This window comes from Centropristis striata, chromosome 20 (genome assembly GCF_030273125.1).
Source record: "Centropristis striata isolate RG_2023a ecotype Rhode Island chromosome 20, C.striata_1.0, whole genome shotgun sequence".
Classification (NCBI taxonomy): Eukaryota; Metazoa; Chordata; class Actinopteri; order Perciformes; family Serranidae; genus Centropristis; species Centropristis striata.
In genome coordinates, this window is record NC_081536.1 from 5,820,609 (window position 1) to 5,838,630 (window position 18,022).

Below are 18,022 nucleotides of genomic sequence, written 5' to 3' on the forward strand. Positions count from 1 at the left end.
GTCCTAGGTCCATCGTGTTCCCCTATGTATGGGAAACGACTCCACTATTAAGAGGGAAAGCATTAAGGGTGGCCATTAGTGAGCCTACAGTGGGGACACATAAAAAGCAAAATAGCACCACACATTCTGGCAGAGAGAGACAGAGCGTTTCAGTATTACATTATTCTCTCTAGCGTCTGGACAGCTCGATTAAAATTTGTTTTCCACAAAGAGACACCAGCTTTATCACAAAGTACTGGCATTAGCATTCAAAAATAAGGCCTTCACTATATGCATAAGTGATGACAGAAACATAAGACTGCTGTTTTTGGCAGCATTTTGAGTGACGGAAATGTCATTAAATCTGAGGTTCTTTTCCCATTAGATGCTTGAGCTGCCAGTTTTTACATTTTTACATCAGTAAGTAATGATGTGCGTGCATGACTAAAGAAAGATTTTGAGTCTGCTTAAAAAAACAAGACAATAGCCTAAAGCCATGCTGGCAGCATTGTGAGGAAGAGCTAAATCCCAATGCTAACATGCTAATGTTGAGCAGGTATAATGTTTATAATGCTCTCGTTTTTAAGCCCCTTTCACAAATGCAGTCTATCCCTGAAATGTTCAGGAACATTTCATGCATGTGGTCATGTGTGATTGGGAACAGGGATCGATATGCAATTTCCTATCCCAAGATCTAGCAACATTTAAAAAAAAAAAATGCTGATAAGACTGTATTATGAATGACAGCAGTAGCATTGCAGGGTCAAGCAAGAAAAGGATAATGTCCGGGTGATAAAAGAGTGAGCAGACTCCGCTGATGATGATTTTGAATCTGCAACTTGTTTATGATCTAGCCTTTATGCTAATGCGTTTGTGGATCTTCCAAACTTGAAAGTTGAATACATTAAAAGAACATTGGCCCCCAAAAAAAAACAGCTGCTCAGAAGTATAACAATAATAATTCACTCAAAAGGGAAAAGCAACTTTAACCCAGCCTTGTTCACATCCCTGTGACCATGAATGTCCATCAGCAAAATTTCATGGCAACCCGTCTGATGGCTGTTGAGATATTTGGGCTCAAGTGGTGAACTGATCAAACAACATTTCCATGCCGAGGGCCTTTCCACTCGCATGGCTAAAACACACACACACACACACACACACACACACACTAGTTGTTGCACTTACTCCCAAAATGTTCAGGTTTTTCACCAAATAATCAGATAATAATGTGTAGTCTTTTTTACCAGCTGCAGTGAGAAAATCCATGTCTCCTTTGAACTTTAACGATTCCGAGCCCACCCACCGAGTAGCTAAAAGGTCAGTGCTGCTTCTCCCATCGACACCAGTGAGACGTCCAGACCAGCTGAGCTCAGAGTGAAACCTTGCTGTTGTGAGATGATTCCTACTGCAACCTGGTTCTTAATAAGTTCCCAAGTTCACTGTAATAAGCAGACTGCTGAGATGAAAGACAAACACGTATTTGCTGATATACACAGTATGAGCAGCATCGGGGCAAATGTTTTCTTTCCTTCAGCTTATCATCTGTCCGTGCAAGCATGCACATTTAAATAGCGCTGCTTCACTTTTGTCCGACTAAATGTTCAATTTATTCGTCTCACACTGACAGCTGTTTAAAATTGCAAACCTTCTTGAATGACAGCGGTTGTGCAGTAAAATATTCATATGAAAATGCTATTTTGTCATATTTGAGGGCATGGTAATGGGTACTAACAGCAACAGGGGGGGGAAATAAGGCTTGTTTTTGTTAATTTAAACTGACAGTGCCAGCCCACGCACTGTCTTAATTTGTTTTTATTCAATCAATCTTTTAGAAGGTCATGCAACCTAGATTTTAATATACCACCTATACAGTAAAAGTGCAGAAATCTAACTTGTAATGGACAAACAATCTTTGTACTAAGGCTGACATGTTTTTTTTCCGGGCCATATAGATATATATATATTATTATTATCATATTATCATTATTTTCTTTACATTTTTTTCGAGGGACTCGTTTGGGGATATTTTCTCCACAATCGTTCCTGAAAGTAAAGAGTAGTGACCTCTGAGCACTCTGGATCGAGTTTGAAATTGCTTCGGTACCGATATAAAGCAAACTGTATAGAAATCATGTCAACAGAGCTGAGTTGGGCATCATGTTTTATTCAACAAAGAAAAGACCTTGGAATAAAAACATTTGGGTTGGGGAGCGACAGGGAAAACAGGAGGGAAGAGGAGGAGTCAGCAGAAATGTGCTTCTATTTGACAGCAAGTTCAGGGGAAAAATACTCAAACTGTATGCCTTTGTTGTCCAGTGTCTTTCTTTAAGACAGATAATGTGGGTTAAATTGACAGTCCATTCCTTTTCTACAGGATTGTTGCTCTTTGCCACAAACAGAGTTATTTCTCATTGTGCTTTGACATCTTTCACACGGAAGTTTGTGCTCTGATATTGTGCACATTTCTCAGGTTTCAGGAGTGGGAAGGGGCAAGTTTTGGCTTGATCTTTATCATTTTATTTTGGAAATTTGATGACCTGCCTCTGAATAACGAGCTGCCCTGCTGAGCAGCAGCTCTCACTCAGCTCCCACAGTAATGGCAAAGAGACAGTGGGGAAAACAGCATGAAGAGCCAGCATATTTTCACGTCCAAGGAAATATGACTACAGACATTCGAAGCCTCATCCAAAAACTTCAATAGATATTTTCATTATGTATAAAATACATTTATTACAGCCCTAGAATGTATACATTTGTAGATTTATTGCACATGGGCAACCTTCATGTAAACACCTCCTCAGCTATAGACAGCACAGACATTTTTTCAAGGCAATCTGGATGAAAAATTTCCCTTGGTCTGGTCTGGACTCTTAAATGGGAAAGTGCATATCTATATGTTGGTATGTGTTTATCTATTTCTAGGAAAATGAATCTAATTCTATAAAGGTAAAGGCCGCTTCGAGTAAATACATACCCCATATTTAAAAGTAATTTTACCTCCAACCTAAAGTCAACTAAGCTCCGAACAGGTGACAGTCTGACAGGTGATGAATAGCTTCAGAGCACAAATCGGTTTTTGAATGGCTGTAACAGACATAAGCTGTAATCAAACTGTTTGCAAAGCTAAATTAATCCTTCACCTGTTCAAAAAAATAAAACACAATCCCATTTCCATCACAACTGATGAAAACGTTAAGCATATTAAGCAATCCTTCAAAATCTGTTTTTTTAATCCTTTTGGGTTTCCTGCAGCACATTTAAGCCACTATTTTTTCATTTCAAATTAATATCTGAGACTGTGCTGAGGTTTAAAGTTTGAGGTTGAAGTTTAAACCAAGATCTTTTGCTCTAGTAAGCTCCTCGCCCCCTCTGTGTTGCTCCGTCTGCTTGGGTCAGGTCTCGGTTCCCTGCCTGGTAGGGACGTGATCAAACTTCGCCTTTGTCTTTTCCACTCTGTTGCACTTTATCTGACTAACCTCCTCTCTCCTGCCTCCCCGGTGTCTCTTCCCCTCTCCTCCCTCCTCGTCACTGCCTCGAGATCACTGCAGTGGAACCTGCTCTCATCTCAGCAGTGAGGATGATTGATTACCCATCAGCACCCAGACTCATCTACTCTTACCATGCACTGCGGCTGCTTGTGTTTAAGGGCTAGCATTGGTCAGAGCAGGTCGCCGGAGTCAAAAACAAAAGTGGGACACACTTTGATTTTATTCCAGTGTTATAAAAAGGCTCTAATCTTGGTCCTTACTCTAACCACTTTCAACTATTGGCTTTCCAATAGTTAAATGACCTTCCCACTGCAGATCAAAGTCCCTTCATCTTCTCCTTATCTGTCATAACAGGCAGTTAAGTTATGTTTTAGTCATGACATTGTCTGATGCCACTGAAATTTCATCTCTCTATTGACTCTTATGACTCTATTGAAAATTGGCCCCGTCTTTAATCAAGTATTCTGTTTCTTTTCACAGCAGCTTTTTGGAGTTCCATGACAAATGCTGGTTGAAGCGTGTCCTTGAAGCTGGATTTGTTTATTTGCAATATTGATGTGTGGGAGGGAGAAATTAGCTGCGATATGATACAGATCTCATTGAAATGATTGTGCGAGTGTTGAGTGCTTGAGGGATGGATTCTTTTTTTGCTGTGTGAATAATTTAAGTGGCTGTTTTGGAGCTGAATGTAAAGTTTGATGACTGAATTATTAATTGTGGAGGAACAAGGCATTATGCTGTGATACTGTAACACAATGGTGGGATGTGTGTGAGTGTTTCACATCCATCTTGGATGCTCTATTGTGCAGCTCATTGGTTAAGTGATTGACATGATAGTAAAAAGATGAATTTGGAGGAGATTGTAGAGAGTGTGATTGACGATTTTGCGAAACCCTAGATTGCATAAGATTTTTGTGTGGCCAATACCAATGTTTTGGAAAGAACAATTTTCTTTCTAGTATGCTCTCATATGAAAATGCTCACAACAAGGTCTGTGGATTATCTTTATTCACTGGATCATGATTTCTGGAAAGAGACAATGCTGTTTTCTTTTACAATTTATTTATTTTTTGGTGCATTCAGCACCAAGCGAAGTCCCATCTGGTTAATTTATATTTGAGAGAAAACAGACATCTATACGTCCGATATCTCCAACACTCAACAGTTCACACCAAAACAATCTAGATTAATAAATATCTACGTATTTGAACCTAAAATAAGTTTAATATTAATGAGTTGAGTGCTGCATCTCATTCTCCTTATGACATGTGACCACTTGTCGCTTAAAACGTGCTGCAAACGTGAAGCCCGCAACACGTTGTTAACATGTGCCAGCTTCTGTTTTAAACACTGAAAATACTAAAAATATTTGGTTTATGAGATTAAGATTAGGCACCAAATGCACTAGTTGGAGGTTAGGTAATGCGAACACTGGTCTCCGGTTTTAAAATTCCTCGGTTTGGTTGTCCCATCAACCTCACCCCTCCCTGCCCGATACAGAAAACATTCAGCTATAAACATCATATTGCTACTAAAAAATATGTATAATGCCTACATTTTGTGATAGGCAACTGTGCTGGATAAACAGTAGAACAGGTAAGAGAAACAAAATCCGATTTTGGATCTTTGGTCTTATGTGGTCAGGGATCATATGTACAAGATTGGTTCAAAACATCCTCTGTTTCTCTCTGCCCATCCTGTAATGCATTCAGCCTTCCAGCTCTTTCATTTTGATCTGACCTGCTGCTCTGACAGGGGAGAGCACAAGACAGAGGTGCTACAAACAAACTTGAGGTGAAGATTTATTTTTACTTTAGGGACTGTAAACAAACTAACCTACGACTTAATGTTTTGATGATTTCTGTTTATTTCTGGTGCGCATCTTTTCCACTTATATTGTTATTTCTTCTTACTTACTCGCTCACTCCCTGGCAAACACACACAATCACACTTGCACCAAGGCTTTCATCAATTAATATTGAGCTGTCATGCATCCTCGCTTTTAGAAAGTAATCTGGCCTAATTGAAACTGGGATAATTAGCACATAACTCGTCCCCGGTCCAAGATGGAGTGCCTCTAATTTGAGTCCATACATGCACCAGTGAACACGTGAGTGCACATAGCGTACACGTACAGATAGACACAATTAAGAAGGGGCACAGGTGAGCTGAAATTCTATATGGTCTATAGGTTGGGTAGATTTACACTGGAAGGGAAAGTGAAGTATACAGCAGAGGCTTGCACTGCAGCTAAGTTGTGATAATGAGCGTCTAAGCTTACTGTGGATTTCTGGCCCTTTTTATCTCCTTTGCAGGCATCAACCTTGAGCTTCCTTCATTCGCTGTCTGCTTCTCCTTGACTTCCTCCCTTCCATTTCACTTTCACTCCCTCCATTATATTAACTCTCGATTCAATCTTGCATCAAATCGATATACGTTTTTTTAAAGCTCACGCGATCAATACCACCAAATCGTTTGAATTTGCTGAGATGACACTGAGATAAAGAAAAACACTTATTTCTATTTCTTTCATCTCTTATTGTCTTTGCTTTCTTTGTGTTGCTACTGTATCTGGCAGTGATGAAAGTGTATCCCTGGCAACTGGGTCTTATAGGAAAAACTCTTACTATATATTAACTTCACACAACAGACTGAATAACGTTGTCAGAAGGTCAGATAATCTCTTATTAGTGCAAGTATTAATCAAGAATGTGTATGAGTGTCTAAGCCTATAAAATCATATATCTCAGCTTTACTTTCTCCCTTAGGAAACCGAGGTTTTAAGGTTTGAATCTTAGAAAAATAGGCGGTTAACAAAGATGATTTGCATGCATGTAAGACGTCTAAAGCTCATCATATCCTTGAGTTATAGGTTTCATCATCACATTAAGCTGGTGAAATACTTTCAGAACTGCTCTCAAGGCCTTTATACCATCCCAGCGCTACTCTTCCTTGCTGTAACTAATAGGCTGTGAAGCCTCCTCTGCCCCGCATGTTGAATATAGTCTTACTGTTTTATTGACACATCACACACCCAAGGTTTAATTCATTTTGTTTATACTCCTCTTGGGGGGAGGCTCGTTTTTCCTTAACGACATTATATGTCTGACCGTCCGTCACCTTGTCATTTATTAGACCTTAATAAAACATCAAGAGGGAGGCCACAGCAGGAATAGTAATGAGTTACGCTGACAGCCACATCAGCATATGTGGTTTGTGTTGATGAGGCGTCGAGCACGGTCGGGAGATCGAAAAAGCACCACTTATGGTTCTCTCAGGGTCAGCTTTATGTGACACTGTTTTACCGCCACATTAAATATTCCTCCAGTCCCTGGGAAATGAAGTTGACGAATGTTGGTTTACGTTAAATATCAGAACACGTGATCATTATATCTCTTTTCTTGGTACCTTGGTCAATGTATATGAATTAATTTTCTTCAGACAGTTTTTCATCGCTGAGTGCTCAGCGGTTTATTGACTCGCTCACTTTCATATTTAAATGGTTTGAGTCCTCAGATAATGGTTCAGAAAGGGCTTAATGACCAGTGTAATGCATTGTTTAACTAAGCTCCATCCCACTCATATCTGCACTATTAGGAAAGAGAATGTCTATGCATACAGAAACACTTGGAGGCTGCACAAATGTATTTTAAATGATAATCCTCAATTGCTACCAAGCTCATACACCTTGTTAGATATATACATATAGATACAGATACAGTACAGGCCAAAAGTTTGGACACGCCTTCTCATTCAATGCGTTTCCTTTATTTTCATGACTATTGACATTGTGATTCATCAAAACTATTAATGAACACATGTGGAATTATGTTCTTAACAAAAAAGTGTGAAATCACTGAAAACATGTCTTATATTCCAGTAAGCAAAGGGTGGTTACTTTGAGGATTCTAAAATACAAGACCTGTTTTCAGTTATTTCACACTTTTTTTGTTAAGTACATAATTCCATATGTGTTCATTTAGTTTTGATGCATTCAGTGAGAATCTACAATGTAAATAGTCATGAAAATAAAGAAAAACGCATTGAATGAGTAGGTGTGTGTCCAAACTTTTGGCCTGTACTGTAAGTAAAGAAAAATAAAGGACAAAAACAACCCATTACATGTAATATAATAGGTCACTGGGCTAGCACAAGTCACAAAAAGAGCTTTACAGTGAACATGGGGAGAAATCTATCTCTGAAGGGTTGAAGACTTGCCCACCTTGTACAGTTGCTGGATTCTCACGACATCACAAGCCTGTAAGATTGCAAGATTGCAAATCCATCTTGTCAGGCTTCATGTAAAGCCTTTGTGTCTGAAAAACCAGCAGATCTAACCAATCACTTGTGATCGGATCACCCAGGACGCATGTTAATGGCAGGTATGAACAGCCTCTGTGTGTGTGGGCGTGGCTTCCCTGACTCCCAGCTCTGCTTCTCCTGTGCACACCTGCTCTCATCAAGTCATCAGTCTGCAGTATATCAACCCGGGTTCTTCAGTCATTTATCGCCAGACAGTGGTAGACACGCTCCCGGCCAAAGATTGGATTTATCTTGTGTTTTACTTCTCATTCAAACTTTCTAACTTGTGTTTTTGTGCTTCAATCACTCAGTTTCCATTCCCAAAAAAACAACTGGCTGCTGTCCTGCATTTGGGTCCACCTCCAAGCCTCGTAACACTGTGAGGACTGACTTGCTTTTGGAGACAGCCTCAAGACGACATTCAGGGAAATAACATTTTTGGCACATTCATGTTGGCTTCATTCTTTTAGCGGATAAGTCAACTTTTCAACTTAGGAGAGTGGGCAGATTCAAAAGTCTAGATTCAGTCAAGGAATGAACAACATTTCCTTCATTAGGAACAGAGCGCAGTCTAAAATGTTATCCCAAAATCTCTCAAAGGTGCCCAATTGGGTTGAGATTTGTTAAGGCCATATGATTTATATATTTTTAATACTCATCATACACCCCCATGATGCACATCTGCATTTTTTTAATTTCTCAACTTGTTGACCCAAGTTTGTGCTTGAATTTGTCACCTATCTGTATATCGCTACACACAATTTTGACTCCCTCTGTTCAGTTGTCATAGAAATGGAGATCTAACATTCATTTCGCTGCAAACCCAAAAGACAAGTTGTCCTGTAAGTGCTTAGAAGTTTTTAAAAAAAAAGTCAAGAATGAACTTTTGAACTGAACATCAAAGCTTTTTATCTTTTTATTATTTCTTTTTTTTTTTTATTCCTGAGCAAAAAAACACAGTAATGTTTAACTATTGGCACTATCCTACAAAATGAATCTCATTTTCATGTCCTACTTTACACTCATATATGACACTTTACTGCTCTTTAGAGACAATGTACAGATACATGGCCTTTATTTGCACTCACATGATGAAAATCACCTCCCGTTATGGGTTGTTTCAGATGATTCTGAGGGTTGAATGTATCCCTCTTTGTCCTCTAATGCAGTGATGATGCTTATACATGTACATTGGTGTATATTGTATGCCAAAAGCGGAGTCTGCAGTGAGGGTTGAATCAAATGGTAATTCCAGGAGGTTATAAATCCCCTCCTCTTCTATATGTACAAGGTGATTGTATGTATCAGCCCCTATAGGTTGTCATTTTTCGTCATTGTCACTACTGATTCTACTGTATTTATGATAAATAAGATACGTCAAATATGTTTCATTTTCCCAGCGTGAAGAAATTATGCAGCCTGGGCATAAAATGATGACTCATTTTACTGTTACAAGCCAGCAATTTAGAATCAATTTCATGCCAGCAGGAGTAATAGAAACAGTGCTGCCAATTACACAGATGACAATGCCTTTACTATACGACTCATTCAGGCTTTCATTAATATTCATATGGCAGATGTTCAATTGCCTGGATGATAAAAGTAAATCAGGGATATCTCATGGGGATCTCTCTTCTCAGAGTGTGACATCATAACTCATTCTGACATCTAGTGCTGTAACCGTCAACGGAGACTGTTTGAAATATGGAAGAGAGCTGTTAACACATTCTGGAGGCATGATTCAGAGGGGCTGGTCCATTGGTGTGGATCTGACATGCTTCACAAGCAACAGAAGGTCTAATCTAGTGATGAGGACTTTGAAAGAAAAATATTTGGACTTTTTCAGCTACCTCAAACTTTTCAAGTGAACTAAGACATGACATAGTAAAACATTAACTTGGGCCGCTACGGTTTTGGAGAAATCAATGAGAATTTTATGGCCCTGTTGCCTCTGTTTCATCTTCCCTATGCCCACTGTGCTCGCGGAGGGACTTCTGCCGATGCGAAGATCAAGAGGATGGAAGGCGGGATGGCAGAAATGAGAGCACACAGACTCTGGGGGGGAGCGTTCGCTTGTCATTAATTCTCTGTTTTCTGAGAAACATAAAAACAAACATGACAGAGCTGGATTGTGTTGTTTGTTTTGTGTGTGCTAAAAGTAAGAGGACATTGTGAGTTTTTCTTTGTATTTGAACCCAGTCTAAATTTGTTGAGAGCTTTTATTATTTGTTTTTTACTTTTGGGATATTGTGCCGTATACATTACACATTGTGCAATTCACATGATTATTTTTTACTGTGAAATTAATAATATTTAAGTGTTGCAGTATTGACAATGACCATGACTTAAAAAAAAATAAAATACTGATATGATGTTAATAACACACATATGATAATATGGTGCAAGTAATACGTGGTTGCCCATAAAGTTGGATTTTTTTTTTTTCACCTCTTTCCATGAAATGATTGTGACAATGTGCTTTATTCTTGACAAATAAAGTGTATATCTTCTCAAAATCAATCACAATGAAAATGAAACCACAATTAACAAAGGATTGTGTCTGATAACAAAATTATTCCAACTTTATGGGCGACTGTGTACTTCGGATCTTAAATAATTTCCATTTTATCCACTTTTTTCATGTAGTTATGAATTTGACTGACATTATTTTTTCAAAACGTCTATATATATTGCGATAATATATTTATTGTGAATTATTTTGATCATGATGACGGTGTAATATCTGATATTATGACAGCTCCAGTTAGGAAATTTTATGTATTTTATGAACACCTTCAAAAGACCTCTATAAAAAGCTACCTGTCAGATTTTCCTGTCAATTAGTTGAAATTGTAGTTAGAATATTAGTTATTGCTTAATTGTGTAGTTCTGTAGAAAAAAAGGAAAAATGGGGGTTACTGACACTAATCTCTTCACAGGCTGGTGTTTTCAGATTACTTTAGATGAAGTAAGATAGAAAAAAAACAATCAAAAAAAGGTTTATAAAGGTGAAAGAGAACCCTTGGGATAAAGCTGAACACACAGCAGTCATGATTTATGTCTCAGCAGAAGAAAATACAGGTTGACAATGGTGCTCATTGAGGAAATCACAGTTCATCCTTAACAGTAAACTGATGACTTAATACATCTCAAATTAGCACCCTGAATGTTCTGTTATGTTACTGGGACAATGTTGTGTGAAAACTTGAGACAAAAGACTGTATTTTGTTTGGAGTAATAAAGAAAACTAAAAGCCTACCATAACATCATCCTTACAGTGAAGCATGGACAATGATTTGTTGTCTTGTTTTGCTGGCCTTGGGCCTTAAAAAACATTACTCATTGAGAAACAATGCACTCAAACATATAAAAATCATTTTTACAAGTTGAGGTTTTATAGTTGCTGTCGGTCAACTGATGCTTAATAGAAGTTGAGAGATGTAACACGAAAATGTGCCTAAACACAGTAAAACATGAACTACTAAATGGCTTTTATGGACAAAAGGTAGAAAAGTAAAGTTTCATAATGGTTAAGGCCAGTACATTGAGATTACAGGACATGAACTGAAAAGAGATTTTTTTTAAAAGCCTTCTGTTATATCACTATAAATAAACAGTTTTGTCTGGGAAAATGCTCTAAAATTCTAGCAACACACATTTGCTTGCGGTCACTGCTGTAAAAACTGAAAACTAAAACTAAGGGTTCACTTTTTTCCCTGCCTAACACTGAATATCAAATCAAATACCTCTATGAATACGTCAAAATATGCAATTGTTTTAAGTTATTATTTTAGGCAGGTTTAGTTTGTCTATTACTGAGAATATAAGACCACATTTTATGACTAAATTTAGCAAAACTGGGGTAAAATCCAAGGGATTCAACTACTTTTTCTTGGTAATGTACATGTAATGGCAACTTTATACATGGTCCCTGACAAATAATTTGAAGTTAATATAAAATAAATTAGTTAATAGACTCAGTAATGAGATCTAGCTTAAGTTAGCAAATGTTAGCTTAAGTTTGCTCATCTTAGCTCAGGTTTGCTAATGTTAGCTAGGGCTTGCTAATGTCTACTAAGGTTGGTTATTATTAGCTAAGGTTTGCTATTGTTAGCAAAGGTTTGCTATTGTTAGCTACATTTTGTTAATGTAAGCTCAGATTTGCTATTATTAGCTAAAGTTTGTTATTGTTAGCTAAAGTTTGTTATTGTTAGCTAAAATTTGCTATAGTTAGCTAAACTTTGTTAATGTTAACTAAGGTTTGCTATTGTTAGCTAAAGTTTTTAAGCTATGTTTTGCTATTGTTAGCTGAAGTTTGTAAGCTAAAGTTTGCTATTGTTAGCTTACGTTTGTTAAGGTTAGCTAAGGTTTGTTAATGTAAGCTAATGTTTGCTATGGTCAGCTAAACTTTGTTAATGTTAACTAAGGGTTGCTATTGTTAGCTGAAGTTTGTAAGCTAAAGTTTGCTATTGTTTGCTAAAGTTTGTTAAGGTTAGCTAAAACCCCTTGGGTGTTTTATATTGCAAAGTGATGTGTTTTGTTACTTTTAAAATATTTTAAACGTTACATAATCTTTAGCTGAAATTGAATTATGGGGATTCTCAAAACTGACAAAATATACTTCAACAGCCATTGAAAGCAAATATTTGCATGTTATTCCCTTTAAGGCACATCACAGAATTTATGTGAATAAATATACAATGCACGCAGCATATCAATAAAACATTTCAGCATGCTTGTAAACACATCTAAACTAAGCTCGAATGTACAGATGGGTAGCGTAAATAATGGGGATATTTCCCATGGCTGACGGCCAGCAGTCTAGTGCACTCAGAGCACTCAGGCTCTAATTGGGTTTTTACGTGACCCAAAGTGTGATTATCTCTGCTCTCCATTTTCATTACAGAACCTTCATTACACATCACTGCCCAGGTCCCTTGGCTTCACAGCCACAGAAACTTAAAGGCTTTAGGAAGAAAAACAAGAGAGAGAAAAAAAAGACTGATTTATTACCTTTCACTGTGTCAAATAATGCCTGTCCTGAGAGGGTAGCCTGACTAAATGCTTTCTTTTCATCACAAAACAGGGGAGAGCTGAGGTAAACCAGTGACTGCTGGAGAAAGTCTAAAACAGAGCTGAAAGAACAAGAAATATTACACTAATTGAACAGCCAGACTACACACCATTTCAACAAATGCAGAAAAAAATGTTCACTTCTGTTTTTGTACAGATTAAATAAACATGATATAATTGTGTTGTTGTTCAAGGTACCAGTAAGCAATATTTTTGTTTGCTTGCTTTTTTCTCCTGCTTCAAGCCTTTATGTTAAGATAACCTAATCCACTGCTTGCTGTGTCTTTATATTTGGTGTTCTTGCATGAGAGAGGTGACAATCTTTTCATCTATCTTTCAGCCAGAGTGAAGGGCCCTCAGAATACTACAGAATAATACTAGCCGAGGCTATTAAATGTTGTGCTATCGTTATCCGGCTCGGACACCGGAGCGTCAGCATCTCCTTCACCACAGGAGGTGCACGAATAGAAACATTATCAGCGCTGCCACACGCTCCTCTTACTAGGACATAATTCTTAGTAAATGTAAAGACGTGAATAATATAGCTCCATTATAATAATAACAATATTTAGATATTATATAGATTATTAGGCTTTATATATCACGATGTATAAATGAAATAGGCTATTCTAACCTCACCGGGAGTTGAATGGTCCACTACTCTGCTGACAGCATCACTGATTTCCTTCCTTTTCTCTTTTTATGCTGCCAAACAAAACCAGTTTGTTCTGTTGCAGCTGTTGGACGTCAGCGTTTCACTTTCTGCCTCAGAGAAATTCCTCTCCTTTTTTAATTAAAACATACTTTAAAACATTGTTAAGTCCTTCAACCAAAAAGCTGTGAAAACTTTTAAGTGTGTGCTCCAAATAGAAAATATTCACCAAACTCGTTTGAGTTTATAACTATAAGTACTTTTATTTCATAAACCTCTGTCGCTGCATATTTCTTTAATATGTCTATTTCGCTCCTGTTGTTATTTGTAATGGTGCACTTTGCTAATAAAGCTGACTTTAGGGGGGAAAAATTCTCTTTTTGTCCGTATTGCGCCCTTCAGTGTCATAAACTCTCACGGCGAGCCATCTGAATCAGGTATATATTAGGGCGTGACATTTAAATGACGCTTGTTTCGAGCCGCCACATTTATTAACAGCCGATCATTCTTACTGTGAATTCCTGCTGTGATTGTGGATTGTTTGATAAATCACACGTGAACCCTGTTGTAAGACGAAATATACGCTCAGATCTGCACTCGTTTCTAAGCTCGTTTGATAAATGAGGGCCACTAAGTGCATATTCCTAAAATGTCAAAATTTTCCTTGAGCTAAGTAGTTATTTTAAAACCAAGCCCCAATCTGACCCTAACCTCAAACAAGCTATTAATGTGCCTAAAACATTGACTGTATAAAAGAAGTGGATCTAGCTACCCCAACTCACCCATTAGTTTGTGAACGACATTGTTGAAACCGGAAACTGGTCTCCTCTCAAAAACGACAATATAGGGCGTCTGTACAGGCAGCAAAATACAACTCATATTAACGTTTTAGACTGTCGTCCCTACAGACAGTGGCCTTCCACCCAGGAGAACGGGGTTTGTGTCCCAAGTGAAAACAGAAGTAAACAACGTTTTACGTAACTTCAACGTCAAGGCACCCATGCACCTACTTCACTAATGGCATTTTCATATATTTATTTACTTTTTAAAACGCCTAACCAGGAAGTTTCTTGCCCTAAACCTGATCAGTGGTTTTGTAGCCTAAATTTACCAGCTGAGCGTTAAATGCTCATATGGGTTATTTTGACAAACGCTCATATGTGTCATTATGGGTGGTATTGACAAACGGTCTATTCTGTAGTTTAGGTTGGAGATTTTGCTGTGAAACCTCGAGTTTGGCATTTTGACTGTTGTCTTGGCCTATATTTGGAGGGTTGTTACCACCAGTTTTCCACATATGCACACATGCTAAGTAACAGCTAATGCTAGCCCTGGCTAAATAGCTTTGTTAGCTAGGTCTATCGTTAATTTATGTTAACTTCGTAATTAAAGGGGATGCCAATTTTGGGGAGCATCAAACAGGTTTTAAATGAAATATTGGTATTCTCTCCTGATTGAAAGGTTGCTATGGCAGTGACTTGTCAATCACAAAGTAGCCATGCCCTTAAGCATACCCTGCTTTATCGTATATTCAACCCAACATGGCAACATAATTTACACAATGAAGATACAGTATTAAACAAGACTTGAAACTGGTTATTAAGAACACAAACTCATTATGATAATGTTTACTGAGGTAATAATTCAAGTAGACTAAAAAAAAAAAGACAGTTTTATACAATCTGACTTCTTTTGAATGAAGGCTCAATCAACTTTCCTATTGGCTTCACTAAGTCTACATCTTTATACAGTCCATGGCCTAACCTAACCAAGCTCTAACTAACTGGTGGTATCAGAAAGCTTTTATTTTTGCAGCTGTGATAAGCAACAGTTTTAGAAGGCACTGACAAGCCTAAATAATGTCATTCTACCAACAGGGGTGTCAGATCAGAGACATGACTGGAGGCTGTGTCGCTCTGTAGAGCAATTACAAAAAATCTATTTTGTCATTTATTTGGAAGACTTATTGGGCCAGAAACACAACTCTGATTAGATCCTCTTGTCACTCTGTGTTAACATGTTGGTCTTAACAACTTAAGATCATAATGATACATCAGACTTGTGTTTTTTATGGGTCTCGTTATGGGTTTGTTATTGCAATCTGTTCTAATTGGACTGGCCAAAATTAACTCAGCTGTCTGGTGTTAAATGAAACATGCACACAGCTGTTGAAATAACAACATCCAAATGTATGTTGATTTCAAGATGTGATAGACTGCACCATGTCAGAATAGTGAGTAAAATTGCTAGAACTAAGTGAAAATCAGCCTCAAGGGTCTGAATGAACCCTGATAGAAGCACACCAAGAGATGGTTTGACTGCAGATAATGACAATCAGAAAATCAGAAATCATGGTCTCACATTGGACAGAATGAACCAGTGTTGTCATGGTTACTGTACACATGTTTTCAGCTCATCAGGACAACCCAGACACATCATTCTTAGAGGGACACTTTTGACATTTTAGGAAATATGTTTGGAAGTGGTCTCATGCATTCAGATAAGAAGATCAATACAAATTGTATTTCTGTGCACCTGCTGGATAGTGTTCCTCCAAATAAAGATAAAATTGGTTTAAAAAATAAATAAATAAAAAAAATCCTGTAAAGGTATAGAGCCCATAGAGTCTAACTGTCACTCAGTTTACTGTAAGTAAGGGAAACAAACTTAAATAAGAAATGTCTAAACAAGTTTCCTTGGTTAGGTTCTCCAGCCAACAGCTAATTTAAATCTTGTCACAAAGAGTCGATTTTTACCACAGAACCTCAAAATGTATGCTTTGATATAATAAATCATTTTTATTTTCGTGCTTTTGAACTGTGTAAAGAGATTAAGTATGCGGCTGTTGAAGCTGCTCAGATTATATCACATTTATCAACAATGTATTCATGTCACAACCTGTCAAAATGATATTCACAACTTTGGTAATCTTAATATGGAAAACAGCTATAAGTCTTACTGAAGTTTAAAGATGTGTGCCTGAGGAAAAAGTGAGAAATAGCATCATAATTCTATATCGGCTCTGCGGTGCGCCTAGACGGCTGGGCTGCAATAATTATGATGAATGTGACAAATTCTGTGTGTGTACATTGAATATGCAGAAAACCGTGACCACAGGACGATTTTGACAGATGTGAGATGCAATCTTGAGTTGACAATTAACATGCAAATCAGAAAAGAGCTGGAGGGGATTGTTTAAAAAAAAAAAAATCCAATAAGCAGACATGAAACATATTAATTTCATCTGTCGGCCACAAAGGAAATATAAAAGATTAGAATTCCTTTCCCCTATACCTGGATCTGAATACTGGACTTAGTTCGCAACATATGTAGAGAATGACAATCAGTTATAAATGTGTGAATTAACATTTAAAATTATTGTTGTGATTTCACCACATTACAGTGTGTAAATGCAGTATGTGGGGCAATTAAAATGCAGAGTGTGAATGTTCTATGTCATCTCCCTGAATAAGAATGCCCAAAATAGTCATTTCTCTTGCTCTGGTATACTGTATAATGAAAAACACAGTTGACAGTGCTTAATTTGCAACGAGTGAAGCACGCAGAAGAAACACTTATCCTGAACATTTTCTGATTGTAAAAGTTTATGACTATACAACATATTTTCTTCACCTGCCTTGTCATTGTCACTACTACAATGACTTACAATAAGTCACAGTCAGTGCAGGAAAGAAAGGTGTTTCTTATAGAAGACATTTGTAAAGGCCATCTTTATGTTTCATTAGAATCAATCAAATGATGTTGGAAATTCTTTTTTAAGGTTACTAACAAAAGAAAAACTGTTTGTCTGGCCATGTTTCATCTATTTAGTTTTCTGCACTTTCAGTTGTTTGACTTTCTATCTATTTTTTCATTGCATTAGCAGCTTTGCCTCAGTTTACCAGAGGATCTCAAATTTGAAGGCTAACTTCTGCCAGAATGTCACAGTCTGCCACTATCTAGACGAAAATATTTTTTTTCTGTTAAAAAGTGGAAGTTATGCATGTCAGAACTCAGAGAAAAATTTGACTGCAACAATAACTTTGCATATGTGTGATATAGGCTGTGCAGGAGATGAAAGACTTTCATCAAAAATAATCCAGGACAGGTGTTCTTCCCCCAGAGTCATAACTGTGTCTCCCATTCCATCAACCAATGTGGCAGCTTGTGTCACTGCAGGGAGGGAGAGCCATAAGATAAAAGGAATAAAGATTCAGAAGGTTTGAACTGCCAACAGTTATCTAATGTAGTTTATATTTAAGTTGCACAGCTGTGATGGCCTAGAGCCATTCCCTGCTTTCCCTTCTGTGTTGCTTCTAAACCCATCAGACTAGAAAATGACATCACCACCTTCCTGTGGGTCACTGCTCTTAACAGCACACCCACTCTGAGCTGTGTGAGGTTTCTACAGTATTTCAGACTCTGATGCAGCCAGTGGACAACAGATTGTTAAGTTGCTGGGGGAATTGATTATCAACGACTATCAAGTGATGACATAAACAAGACTTTTTGAGTTAATAAGCAT